Source organism: Lutra lutra, chromosome X (genome assembly GCF_902655055.1).
Source record: "Lutra lutra chromosome X, mLutLut1.2, whole genome shotgun sequence".
NCBI classification, from domain to species: domain Eukaryota; kingdom Metazoa; phylum Chordata; class Mammalia; order Carnivora; family Mustelidae; genus Lutra; species Lutra lutra.
Window position 1 is genome coordinate 55,591,423 of NC_062296.1, and position 13,788 is coordinate 55,605,210.

The 13,788-nt window shown below is 39.9% G+C and overlaps 1 protein-coding gene across 3 annotated transcripts in view; it reads left to right on the forward strand.

Annotated features, from left to right (window-relative positions):
• Positions 1–13,788, forward strand: part of SHROOM4 (shroom family member 4) — a 226,547-nt gene that overhangs the window by 63,533 nt on the left and 149,226 nt on the right. The window lies entirely within an intron of this gene.

Genomic DNA, 13,788 nt, shown 5'->3' on the forward strand with positions numbered 1-13,788 from the left:
GAAAGGCACATAAGCTGGAATGTGTTTGATAATTTGTTTAGCAGAAATCTGTTCTTTCAATTATTACCTACATGGGCTGCAAATCAGGAGGTTAAAAAACCATATAACATTAACTATCTTTTAAGTACCTTCAAAGTCTCTTCCACTGCTTCTGTGAGAGCAATTCTCTTAAATCAGAACATCATTTTGACTCTGCAAACATTTTCCAAGGCAGTGAAGTCACGTCTGCAGTGTGGCCATGAACTGAGAGGCAGGAAGCGATTTAAGGTAGGGACTTCAGGGTCATCAAAGAAAAGGTACCTGTCCCTCAAGTCTTTCGAGTGATCAAGGGAAAAGACCAACAAAGAACTAACTACTGGCCTGAGAATTCTCTCTTTTTTCTCTCTACCCTTCCATTGCTGAATCTCTTCTCCCAGGACATTCCATCCCCCAGAGGCTCCCTGGCTTTCTTCTATGCTCTGTAGGGGTGTGTAACTGTATATGTGAGGGTAAGAAGTCACACAGTGACTGTTTGAGGGTGTATGACTGTGTGTGGGGCTATGTGTGTGATATCATGGCTCAACTTTCTAAGTAACGGATAGATGGATGAGTTCACAGCCCCAAAAGTATTATCTAGAAATAAGCGAGGGAAGAAAAATTCTTCCTAGTTTGTGTCCTCTAAGGAGAAGGAAGTTAATGGAGCCTGAATTGGGACCCCGAGCTTACCTGACAATTTCCAGTGATGGACTCTCCCTCTAGTTGCAGGGGCTATCTATCACAAAGGAGGATTCAAAACTGAAATTGGGTTCTTCTTTGAAAGACAGTGTTTTAAATCTGTTTTCTCATATAACAGACTGTTAGAGTTGTCTTAAGACTTCCTTGATTAGAGATTTAGAAATGGGTTTTTAAAGAGGACTCTTGGAGAAGGCAAATTTCTTTTTTTTTTCTTTTCTTTTCCTTTTTTTCCTTTAAGTAAGCTCCATGCCCAGCATGGAGCCCAGCACAGGACTGGAACTCACAACCATGAGATCAAGACGTGATCCAGAATAGAGTCAGATGCTCAGCCCATTGAGGCACCCAGGTGCCCCCAGCAGGTTTCTTTTTTTTTTTAACCTTTGGTGTAGAAAGGGAAGGAGTGATGGGAAAGCAGTACCTTTTAGGAGGGATTCTTTGCAGCAGCCCTTAAGCTACATTAAGCATTTTCTCAGACTGCTTGTAAAGGCACTCTGGCTAATGGGGTTAATCACCTGAAAAGTAAGACAGGTGGCCATCTTGCTGCCCTAAAACAGACACAATCACAGATTGTTGTCTGCTTTCCCCAGGGAGAAGATGTGGCTCTCAGCCAGCACATCAAAATAGAAGAAAAAAGGCACATTCCTTAGGATTTAGGTGTGAGTAAGACTTACCCTGTCTGCTCTATCAGAATAGGAAGTGCTTATAAACCACATTTCCCAGAGGGTTTAGTCTGCTTCTTGAAGAACCATGTGCAGCCAGCAGTAACTAAACCTGGAGGAAGATCAGGACAAGGAATCCTTGTAATACTGGGCACAAAAAGCATGAAATAAAATGTTTATCCTCTGTGTTTAGTCAAGATTTACTGAGCATTCTGTATTATCTTCCAGATGTAGGGATAGTAGAGAGGGAAGAAGAAGGTAACTTTCATTTACAGAGATGTGCCAAGCACTTTACATATTCTTAAGGCCATCTTGTGGGGTAGATGGGATATTTTACACCTTATAGATGAGGGGACTAAGACCCACAGAACATATATGATTTATAGCTAGTAAGGACAGTACTCAAACCTAGATATGCCTTATTCCAAGGTCCATTCTTCCCACTGCCCTGCACTGCTGTCTTAAATCTTACTGTTTAGCCAGGGAGACATGACTTCTATTTTCAAGAAACAATCAGAGGAAAGAAGGTACCATGATAATTATAATTGAACTCCACTAACTGAAGTAGAAACAACATATACTTGACATGATTAGGAACAGTGCTTAGGTCAGTCAGGGAAGACTTCATATTTCCCTCATGGTGTTGGTTAATATCTTGGGTAGTAGGAAAAGTGGACAGGGATCTATAAACAAGGTAGTCCAGTGTTGCTAAAGAAAATGACTATGATAATTTCCCTCAAATTACTGCAGAAACAAACCTGTATGAGAATCTAACAATGAATCCCAACTTTTCTTGATATACAGAGTATCATTAGCTCTTTAGCTGATATTATTTTGCCATAGTGATAGACAACCTTTGGGTAAGACTAGGTCTGATTTCTGCTGGTGGGTGGAGAAATAGTAGTTCTCTGTTTTTCCCTCAGGAGCTATAACTGAAGATTCAATGCCTGATAGTTCTAGAATATAAAGCTCCATTATTCTTTTGTTCTATTGTCACATCACCCTAGGAACAAAAATTTCACAGCTGATCAGAGTGGTGGAAACACATGGGTCCATATGTATCCTCAACTATGTTTAACCTGGAGTCCTTGATTTCAGATGGAGGGACAGGATTCTACTATCGCCTCATAAGTCTTATTAAAAACAACCATCTTGTTAGAAATGAAAAAAATATGTTTAATCATCATGCTTCCAAAAATACATTCTTCTATATGTATGTTTTTATGAAAACTTGGGTGAAGATAGTGAGGGCAGGTCTTAAAATTTCATCCCACTTTTACTGAGCAAGACAGCTACAGTTGTGATAAACATAGCATAATATATAGAGTTGTTGAATCACTGTGTCACACACCTGAAACTAATGTAACATTGTATGTCAACTATACTTCAGTAAAAAATTCAATTTTCAAAAAAAGAGTCTGTTAAACATGGAATATCATATGAAATGATGTTTTAATGGCTTGCCAAGTCCTTTCTTTTTTTAACTTATGACCAACTTAGAGTTCTCCAGAAGCATCTCTGTTGTCCAGTATTAATGCACTGGATTTGATAACCTTCAAGAGATAGATGATAGAGGTCTGTCTTCTAACAACCAGATTTCTGGTGGGCCAGTCTGGGATCAGGAGTGGAAGGCAGGTCATTGTATCAGCAATTAGTAAGCTGGCTGAAAGGCTAATTTTAGAGAGAATTTCCCGGTAGCAAGTATACCGAGAAGTTGATTCACCAAATCCTTACACATCCCATACCCTAACCAGTTCATTTCTGAAAACCTATCTTCTTCGAATATGCCAAGATCTTTCCCATTTTTTGTCTTTGCATATGTTGTACCCTTTGTTAGAATGTCCATTCCTCAAGATCCCTTCTTTAACCTTCCTCAAGGTCCTGCTCAAATGATATATCATCTGTATATCTTTCCCACACTCCCACCTTACCCTTTCTGTGGTCCCACAGCCTTTTGTATAGATCTCCATTCTAGCTTTGCTCATACGAGGGAGTAAATTACCTATGAGGACACATTTCTGTTAGGCTGTGACCCTTTCAGAGGTGGAAATTATATCTTATCCCTATTATCTCCATTAGCCAGAACAGAGACTGGCATACAGCAGGCTGAACCAGGTAAATTCTAACTGAGTAATTGAATTATTTATTTAGATTCAGCTGGGGCTACATTTTTCTAGATTGCATCATCATTAGGCTTGATTTGGTATCAGATCCTTGTATATGTATTTCAGGGACCTCTTTATTGAAATGATTAAAATCTTGACCTTTTTTTGTTTGTTTCTTAGAAAAATACACATTTGTAGGCTAAAGTGAATTGGTCCAATGCCCAGGTTCCAAGGGAACATCACTGGTTCCCTCTTGTGAGGCAGTCTCAGAATTTCTCCTGTAATTAATTTTTAAGGAGATCCGTGGACAAGTTCTCTTAGTAGAGCTCTTCTAAGAGTCTGAATGCTTTGGCTTCTAAGGGTTGTGAACCAACTAGTTCCTTCTGGGGAAACGTTAAGGCCTTGACTTGACAAGGGTCAAAGAGCCATTCTAGGAATCCTAACCAGCTCAAAATCTGAACATCCTAGAGTTGAAAGGGTTCCTGGAGGTTATCTTCATAACCTAATTTCACAAAGACTCATGCCAGCTTTGAGTTGTTGCCTTCTAGAGAACTTTTTCTGTATTTTAGAAGATTATTGATTTTAAGGAACTAAAATCTGCCTCCAACTGGTCCAAAGCCTAGCCTTTGGAGCCATCCATACAAAATAGCCTGTACCTTCTTAACAACCAACTGCCCTTTGGATTCTTAATGGCATTTTTTATATTCAGGGTAGTTCTTTTGTTTTTTGTTTTTGTTTTTGTTTAAATTTATGAGCACCTTCCTAGTGCCAGGTACCTTGGTCTAATCTTCTTCAGGTCCCTTAACAGTTTCCCATATGTCAGTTTTCTAGTCCTTTGAACCACTTCTAGATAATTCCCATCTTGTCACTGGCTTCAAAGTTTATAATGTGTTACATGTTATCCTTGTTAAATGCTTCCCATTGTTTCAGCCAGTCCGTATATTTAGTATCCCATCATATGTGGGACCTACTATGTCTTGGGTGGACTTGCTCTTTTAGTTCATCAGTATAGGTTCTCAAGATTTGTGACTCTGGAAAAAGTCCTTCTCATGAAACAGCATGGTGTGGTTGAATTGGAGGGCACCAGATCTGTGTTCAATTCATTTAACCTCTTTGAGACTAAAATAGTGATACATATCCTTTCTTCATAGGATCATTGTCAGGATTCATTAGATACTGTCTATAAGGCATTAAGCCCTGGGCCTGAGCACTTAGTGGGTGTGTAACAGAATTTAATGTCCCTTTCTTCCCTTTCTTCCATTCTTGCCTTGCCCACCACTGCCCTCTACTGGAAGAATCAGTAACTGCTTTGAACTCGAAATTCTGGATTTAGACAAGTAGCTCTGTTCCAATTAATTTCTTCTTAGCCCTTTAGAGAATGGCAATCTTGCGTGAGATATTACACAAACTGGCAGACTGGCTCCAATTTTGTAAAGTAGACCTTGTAAAAATATTGCGGTATCTTTGCCAATTTCTGACAGCACAGCTGAGTTAGAGTTCATATCCCATGGATAGTTATTGTTAAGAATTTTTTAGTATCATTAGATCTCAGGGTGCTAATCATGGATGCTTGGGATATAATCCAGTATGTGTTGTTCATTGTCATGAAAAACAGTCAAAATCACAGCCTGAATCTGAATTTTTTCACAGGTTTTCTAGATATGATTCCTGTGGTCTGGTCTTGTCTTTTTCTTGTCTTTTCTTTTTCTGAGGAGGAAAATTTATTTGAATTAATGTTTTTAATCCTCTGAAAGGATGATGAAGGTTTGCATAAAATCAATACAAATACAGAGACCAGGGGCGCCTGGGTGGCTCAGTGGGTTAAAGCCTCTGTCTTCGGCTGGGGTCATGATCCCAGGGTCCTGGGATCGAGCCCCGCATCGGGCTCTCTGCTCAGCGGGGAGCCTGCTTCCTCCTCTCTCTGACTGCCTCGCTGCCTGCCTGTGGTCTCTGTCTGTCAAATAAATAGATGGAATCTTAAAAAAAAAAAAAAGTCTCTCTTAAAGAAAAAAAAAATACAGAGACCAAAATGGATCTCAGTGCCTCACTGATAAAAGGCCATGTTTGTTACTGGAATTCTCTTCTATGACAGGACCTGAAGCTTGTCAATCAGACATTACAGTAGAATTAACAGAGGGTAATCTTGGTGTTAGATCTAAGTTTGGATGTCATTTCTGCCGTTCCCTAGTTGTATGATCTAAGACAAGTCCCCTGACCTCACATTCCCTCAGCTTTCTTTTATGTAAAATGGGAAAAAATCATATCAATCTTGAGGACTTATTGTTAGTATTATGAGGTTAACAATCCTATACTACTTAACACAGTGCTTGGCACATGGTAGGCAAGCAATAAATCATTGCTCTTACAGTCAATTCCAGTTAATAGCAGCTAAGCACTTGGAGCTACAGTATCATTTACCCGTTGGAGAGTGAAAGAAGTAATATCATGTCCATGATTTGCGGATTTAATTCCTGGATTCATGTAGAAACTGAATCACTATGGGTCCTTCAGATTCTGCTAGAAGTTTATAATCATTTTCCTGAAGGGCAATGAATATAAACTAGATTGCTTAATAACCTTTGGTTGTATATGGACAAAGAGAGTGAGATTAGAACCCTAGGTTCAGGTACCTCTTTTGTTCTGGCCCACAATTTTTTATGTGCAAAAACTTGGACTTACCAATGCAAACAAGAGTGAAATGATGCTGCCTTTTAAAGATATCTATACAAGATGGCGGAGAAGTAGCAGGCTGAGACTACTTCGGGTAGCGGGAGATCAGCTAAATAGCTTATCTAAAGATTGCAAACACCTACAAATCCAACGGGAGATTGAAGAGAAGAAGAACAGCAATTCCAGAAACAGAAAATCAACCACTTTCTGCAAGGTAGGACTGGCGGAGAAGTGAATCCAAAGCGATGGGAAGATAGACCGCGGGGGGAGGGGCCGGCTCCCGGCAAGCGGCGGAGCAACGGAGCAAAATAAGGACTTTTAAAACTCTGTTCCGCTGAGGGACATCGCTCCAGAGGCTTAACTGGGGTGAAGCCCAGGCGGGGTCAGCGCAGCCTCAGGTCCCGCAGGGTCGCAGAAGGATCGGGGGTGTCTGAGTGTCGCAGAGCTTACGGTATTAGAACAGGGAAGCCGGCTGCAGAGACAGAGCCGAGGAGTGACTCTCAGCTTGGGGTTGCCTTGAACCAGTCGCAGGCTCGGTCAGCTCGGAGCGCGGCCGGAGGCCAGGGTGACGGGAGTCATTGGGCGCTGTTCTCTGGGGGTGCACTGAGGAGTGGGGCCCCAGGCTCTCGGCTCCTCCGGGCCGGAGACCGGGAGGCCGCCATCTTCACTCCCGTCCTCCAGAACTCTACGGAAAGCGCTCAGGGAACAAAAGCTCCCGAAAGCAAACCCGAGCGGATTACTCAGCGCGGCCCCGGGTAAGGGCGGTGCAACTCCGCCTGGGGCAAAGACGCTTGAGAATCACTACAACAGGCCCCTCCCACAGAAGATCAACGGGAAACCCAGCCAGGACCAAGTTCACCTACCGAGGAGTGCAGTTTCAATACCAAGGAGAGCAGCGGAATTCCAGAGGAGAAGAAAGCAAAGCACGGAACTCATGGCTTTCTCCCCATGATTTTTTAGCCTTGCAGTTAATTTAATTTTTTTTCTTTTTCAAATTTTTTTTCTTTTTCTCTTCATCTGCTAAATTTTTTTAACTTTTACCGTTTTCTTTTTTTAACGTTTTTTAAATAGTTTATCTAATATATATATATATATATTTTTTTTTTTTTTCCTCTTTTTATATTTTTTCTTTATCGGCTTTCTTTTTTTAAATAGTTTCTTTCCTTTCTTTTTTTTCTTTTTGAACCCCTTTTTATCCCCTTTCTCCCCCCTCACAATTTGGGATCTCTTCTGATTTGGCTAAAGCATATTTTCCTGGGGTTGTTGCCACCGTTTTAGTATTTTACTTGCTCCTTCATAAACTCTTATCTGGACAAAATGACAAGGCGGAAAAAATTCACAACAAAAAAAAGAACAAGAGGCAGTACCAAAGGCTAGGGACCTATCAATACAGACATTGGTAATATATCAGATATAGAGTTCAGAATGACGATTCTCAAGGTTCTAGCCGGGCTTGAAAAAGGCATAGAAGATATTAAAGCAACCCTCTCAGGAGATACAAAGGCCCTCTCTGGAGAAATAAAAGAACTAAAATCTAACCAAGTTAAAATCAAAAAAGCTATTAATGAGGTGCAATCAAAAATGGAGGCTCTCACTGCTAGGATAAATGAGGCAGAAGAAAGAATTAGCGATATAGAAGACCAAATGACAGAGAATAAAGAAGCTGAGCAAAAGAGGGACAAACAGCTACTGGACCACGAGGGGAGAATTCGAGAGATAAGTGACACCATAAGACGAAACAACATTAGAATAATTGGGATTCCAGAAGAAGAGGAAACAGAGAGGGGAGCAGAAGGTATATTGGAGAGAATTATTGGAGAGAATTTCCCCAATATGGCAAAGGGAACAAGCATCAAAATTCAAGAGGTTCAGAGAACCCCCCTCAAAATCAGTAAGAATAGGTCCACACCCCGTCACCTAATAGTAAAATTTACAAGTCTTAGTGACCAAGAAAAGATCCTGAAGGCAGCCCGGGAAAAGAAGTCTGTAATGTACAATGGTAAAAATATTAGATTGTCAGCAGACTTATCCACAGAGACCTGGCAGGCCAGAAAGAGCTGGCATGATATATTCAGAGTACTAAATGAGAAAAACATGCAGCCAAGAATACTATATCCAGCTAGGCTATCATTGAAAATAGAAGGAGAGATTAAAAGCTTCCAGGACAAACAAAAATTGAAAGAATTTGCAAATACCAAACCAGCTCTACAGGAAATATTGAAAGGGGTCCTCTAAGCAAAGAGAGACCCTAAAAGTAGTAGATCAGAAAGAAACAGAGACAATATACAATAATAGTCACCTTACAGGCAATACAATGGCACTAAATTCATATCTCTCAGTACTTACCCTGAATGTTAATGGGCTAAATGCCCCAATCAAAAGACACAGGGTATCAGAATGGATAAAAAAACAAAACCCATCTATATGTTGCCTACAAGAAACTCATCTTAAACCCGAAGACACCTCCAGGTTTAAAGTGAGGGGGTGGAGAAGAATTTACCATGCTAATGGACATCAGAAGAAAGCAGGAGTGTCAATCCTTATATCAGATCAATTAGATTTTAAGCCAAAGACTATAATAAGAGATGAGGAAGGGCACTATATCATACTCAAAGGAACTGTCCAACAAGAAGATCTAACAATTTTAAATATCTATGCCCCTAACGTGGGAGCAGCCAACTATATAAACCAATTAATAACAAAATCAAAGAAACACATCGACAAGAATACAATAATAGTAGGGGACTTTAACACTCCCCTCATTGAAATGGACAGATCATCCAAGCAAAAGATCAAGAAGGAAATCAAGGCCTTAAATGACACACTGGACCAGATGGACATCACAGATATATTCAGAACATTTCATCCCAAAGCAACAGAATACACATTCTTCTCTAGTGCACATGGAACATTCTCCAGAATAGATCACATTCTTGGGCCTAAATCAAGTCTCAACCGGTATCAAAAGATTGGGATCATTCCCTGCATATTTTCAGACCACAATGCTCTAAAGCTAGAACTCAATAACAAGAGGAAATTTGGAAAGAACCCAAATACATGGAGACTAAACAGCATCCTTCTAAAGAATGAATGGGTCAACCAGGAAATTAAAGAAGAATTGAAAAAATTTATGGAAACAAATGATAATGAAAACACAACGGTTCAAAATCTGTGGGACACAACAAAGGCAGTCCTGAGAGGAAAATATATAGCGGTACAAGCCTTTCTCAAGAAACAAGAAAGGTCTCAGGTATACAACCTAACCCTACACCTAAAGGAGCTGGAGAAAGAACAAGAAAGAAACCCTAAACCCAGCAGGAGAAGAGAAACCATAAAGATGAGAGCAGAAATCAATGAAATAGAAACCAAAAAAACAATAGAACAAATCAACGAAACTAGGAGCTGGTTCTTTGAAAGAATTAATAAGATTGATAAACCCCTGGCCAGACTTATCAAAAAGAAAAGAGAAAGGACCCAAATAAATAAAATCATGAATGAAAGAGGAGAGATCACAATGAACACCAAAGAAATACACACAATTATAAGAACATACTATGAGCAACTCTACGCCAACAAATTTGACAATCTGGAAGAAATGGATGCATTCCTAGAGACATATAAACTACCACAACTGAACCAGGAAGAAATAGAAAGCCTGAACAGACCCAAAACCAGTAAGGAGATTGAAACAGTCATTAAAAATCTCCAAACAAACAAAAGCCCAGGGCCAGACGGCTTCCCGGGGGAATTCTACCAAACATTTAAAGAAGAACTAATTCCTATTCTCCTGAAACTGTTCCAAAAAATAGAAATAGAAGGAAAACTTCCAAACTCATTTTATGAGGCCAGCATCACCTTGATCCCAAAACCAGACAAGGATCCCAACAAAAAAGAGAACTACAGACCAATATCCTTGATGAACACAGATGCAAAAATTCTCGCCAAAATACTAGCCAATAGGATTCAACAGTACATTAAAAGGATTATTCACCACGACCAAGTGGGATTTATTCCAGGGCTGCAAGGTTGGTTCAACATCTGCAAATCGATCAATGTGATACAACACATTAATAAAAGAAAGAACAAGAACCATATGATACTCTCCATAGATGCTGAAAAAGCATTTGACAAAGTACAGCATCCCTTCCTCATCAAAACTCTTCAAAGTGTAGGGATAGACGGCACATACCTCAATATTATCAAAGCCATCTATGAAAAACCCACCGCAAATATCATTCTCAATGGAGAAAAACTGAAAGCGTTTCCGCTAAGGTCAGGAACACGGCAGGGATGTCCGTTATCACCACTGCTATTCAACATAGTACTAGAAGTCCTAGACTCAGCAATCAGACAACAAAAGGAAATTAAAGGCATCCAAATTGGCAAAGAAGAAGTCAAACTATCACTCTTTGCAGATGATATGATACTATATATGGAAAACCCAAAAGACTCCACTCCAAAACTGCTAGAACTTGTACAGGAATTCAGTAAAGTGTCAGGATATAAAATCAATGCACAGAAATCAGTTGCATTTCTCTACACCAACAACAAGACAGAAGAAAGAGAAATTAAGGAGTCAATCCCATTTACAATTGCACCCAAAACTATAAGATACCTAGGAATAAACCTAACCAAAGAGACTAAGAATCTATACTCAGAAAACTATAAAGTACTCATGAAAGAAATTGAGGAAGACACAAAGAAATGGAAAAATGTTCCATGCTCCTGGATTGGAAGAATAAATATTGTGAAAATGTCTATGCTACCTAAAGCAATCTACACATTTAATGCAATTCCTATCAAAGTACCATCCATTTTTTTCAAAGAAATGGAACAAATAATCTTAAAATTTATATGGAACAAGAAAAGACCTCGAATAGCCAAAGCAATATTGAAAAAGAAAGCCAAAGTTGGTGGCATCACAATTCCGGACTTCAAGCTCTATTACAAAGCTGTCATCATCAAGACAGCATGGTACTGGCACAAAAACAGACACATAGATCAATGGAACAGAATAGAGAGCCCAGAAATGGACCCTCAACTCTATGGTCAACTCATCTTCGACAAAGCAGGAAAGAATGTCCAATGGAACAAAGACAGCCTCTTCAATAAATGGTGTTGGGAAAATTGGACAGCCACATGCAGAAAAATGAAATTGGATCATTTCCTTACACCACACACGAAAATAGACTCAAAATGGATGAAGGATCTCAATGTGAGAAAGGAATCCATCAAAATCCTCGAGGAGAACACAGGCAGCAACCTCTTCGACCTCAGCCACAGCAACATCTTCCTAGGAACATCACCAAAGGCAAGGGAAGCAAGGGCAAAAATGAACTTTTGGGATTTATCAAGATCAAAAGCTTTTGCACAGCAAAGGAAACAGTGAACAAAACCAAAAGACAACTGACAGAATGGGAGAAGATATTTGCAAACGACATATCAGATAAAGGGCTAGTGTCCAAAATCTATAAAGAACTTAGCAAACTCAACACCCAAAGAACAAATAATCCAATCAAGAAATGGGCAGAGGACATGAACAGACATTTCTGCAAAGAAGACATCCAGATGGCCAACAGATACATGAAAAAGTGCTCCATATCACTCGGCATCAGGGAAATACAAATCAAAACCACCATGAGATATCACCTCACACCAGTCAGAATGGCTAAAATTCACAAGTCAGGAAATGACAGATGCTGGCGAGGATGCGGAGAAAGGGGAACCCTCCTACACTGTTGGTGGGAATGCAAGCTGGTGCAACCACTCTGGAAAACAGCATGGAGGTTCCTCAAAATGTTGAAAATAGAACTACCCTATGACCCAGCAATTGCACTGCTGGGTATTTACCCCAAAGTTACAAACGTAGTGATCCGAAGGGGCACGTGCACCCGAATGTTTATAGCAGCAATGTCTACAATAGCCAAACTATGGAAAGAACCTAGATGTCCATCTACAGATGAATGGATAAAGAAGATGTGGTATATATACACAATGGAATACTATGCAGCCATCAAAAGAAATGAAATCTTGCCATTTGCGACGACGTGGTTGGAACTAGAGGGTATCATGCTTAGCGAAATAAGTCAATCGGAGAAAGACAACTATCATATGATCTCCCTGATATGAGGGAGAGGAGATGCAACATGGGGGGTTGAGGGGGTAGGAGAAGAGTAAATGAAACAAGATGGGATTGGGAGGGAGACAAACCATAAGTGACTCTTAATCTCACAAAACAAACTGAGGGTTGATGGGGGGAGGGGGTTGGGAGAGGGGGATGTGGTTATGGACATTGGGGAGGGTATGTGCTATGGTGAGTGCTGTGAAGTGTGTAAACCTGGCGATTCGCAGACCTGTACCCCTGGGGATAAAAATATATGTTTATAAAGCTGTAAAAAAAAAAAGAGAGAGAAGAAAAAAGAAAGGATGAATACCCAAGTTTTGTAGCAACATGGACGGGACTGGAAGAGATTATGCTGAGTGAAATAAGTCAAGCAGAGAGAGTCAATTATCATATGGTTTCACTTATTTGTGGAGTATAACAAATAGCATGGAGGATAAGGGGAGATGGAGAGGAGAAGGGAGTTGAGGGAAATTGGAAGGGGAGGTGAACCATGAGAGACTATGGACTCTGAAAAACGATCTGAGAATTTTGAAGGGGTGGGGGGTGGGAGGTTGGGGGCACCAGGTGGTGGGTATTGTAGAGGGCACGGATTGCATGGAGCACTGGCTCTGGTGCAAAAATAATGAATACTGTTATGCTGAAAAAATAAAAATTTTAAAAATAAAGATATCTATAAATATATATTCATGAATCTGGTGAGCTAGTCACCAAGGCTCCCTTTTGAGGGGAAGGAGGTGGCTGGAATATTTGTTTCCTGTTGAGGAATCTTGACCTAGAAACAAAAAGAAAATCCCTAAAATATTCTGTTCACAAGAAAAGAGCAATCTGACTGAGATGGTTTCCTTAGTGAAGGATAAACTTTATCACCAACTATCTTTGTAAATTAAAAATAGGCACAAAAGCTAACCTGTAGTGATAGAAAGATGATCAAATGGTTGCCTGAGGAAGTGAGAGAGGGAAAGGTAGGTGGCAGTACAAAGGGCAGAAATAAGCTTTGGGGGTTAATGTATATGTACACTATCTTGATTATGGTATTGGTACATACATGTGTCAAAGCTCATCAAATTGTACACTTTAAATATACACAGTTTAATGTATGCCAACAGTACTTTAATAAAGGTATTACTTAAAACAAACCCAGTGCACATAACACCTGGTACACAGTAGGTGCTTGCTAAATATGTGTTGAATTAAGATAGATAATTGTGACTGATTTCTGGAATGGTTGTGAGAGGAGCTTACCAGACCCTCTCATCAATTAAATAATCATAAAAAAGTTATCAAAAACCACCATTTAAAATATCTGGAAATTGGTTTAAGAGCATGCAATAAATTGAAACTCACTCATTCAAGAAAATTTATGGAATCTTGGTAAGAACAATTGGCATCAGTGGCATTTAAGCCATGACTTGCTCCTACTCCTCACCTAGCTTTATACTGTAGATTCATTTCAGATGGGTGCAACCCCCCCCCATAAAACCCCAAAACAACAGAGGTTCTCCTTTTTACTAGCTCC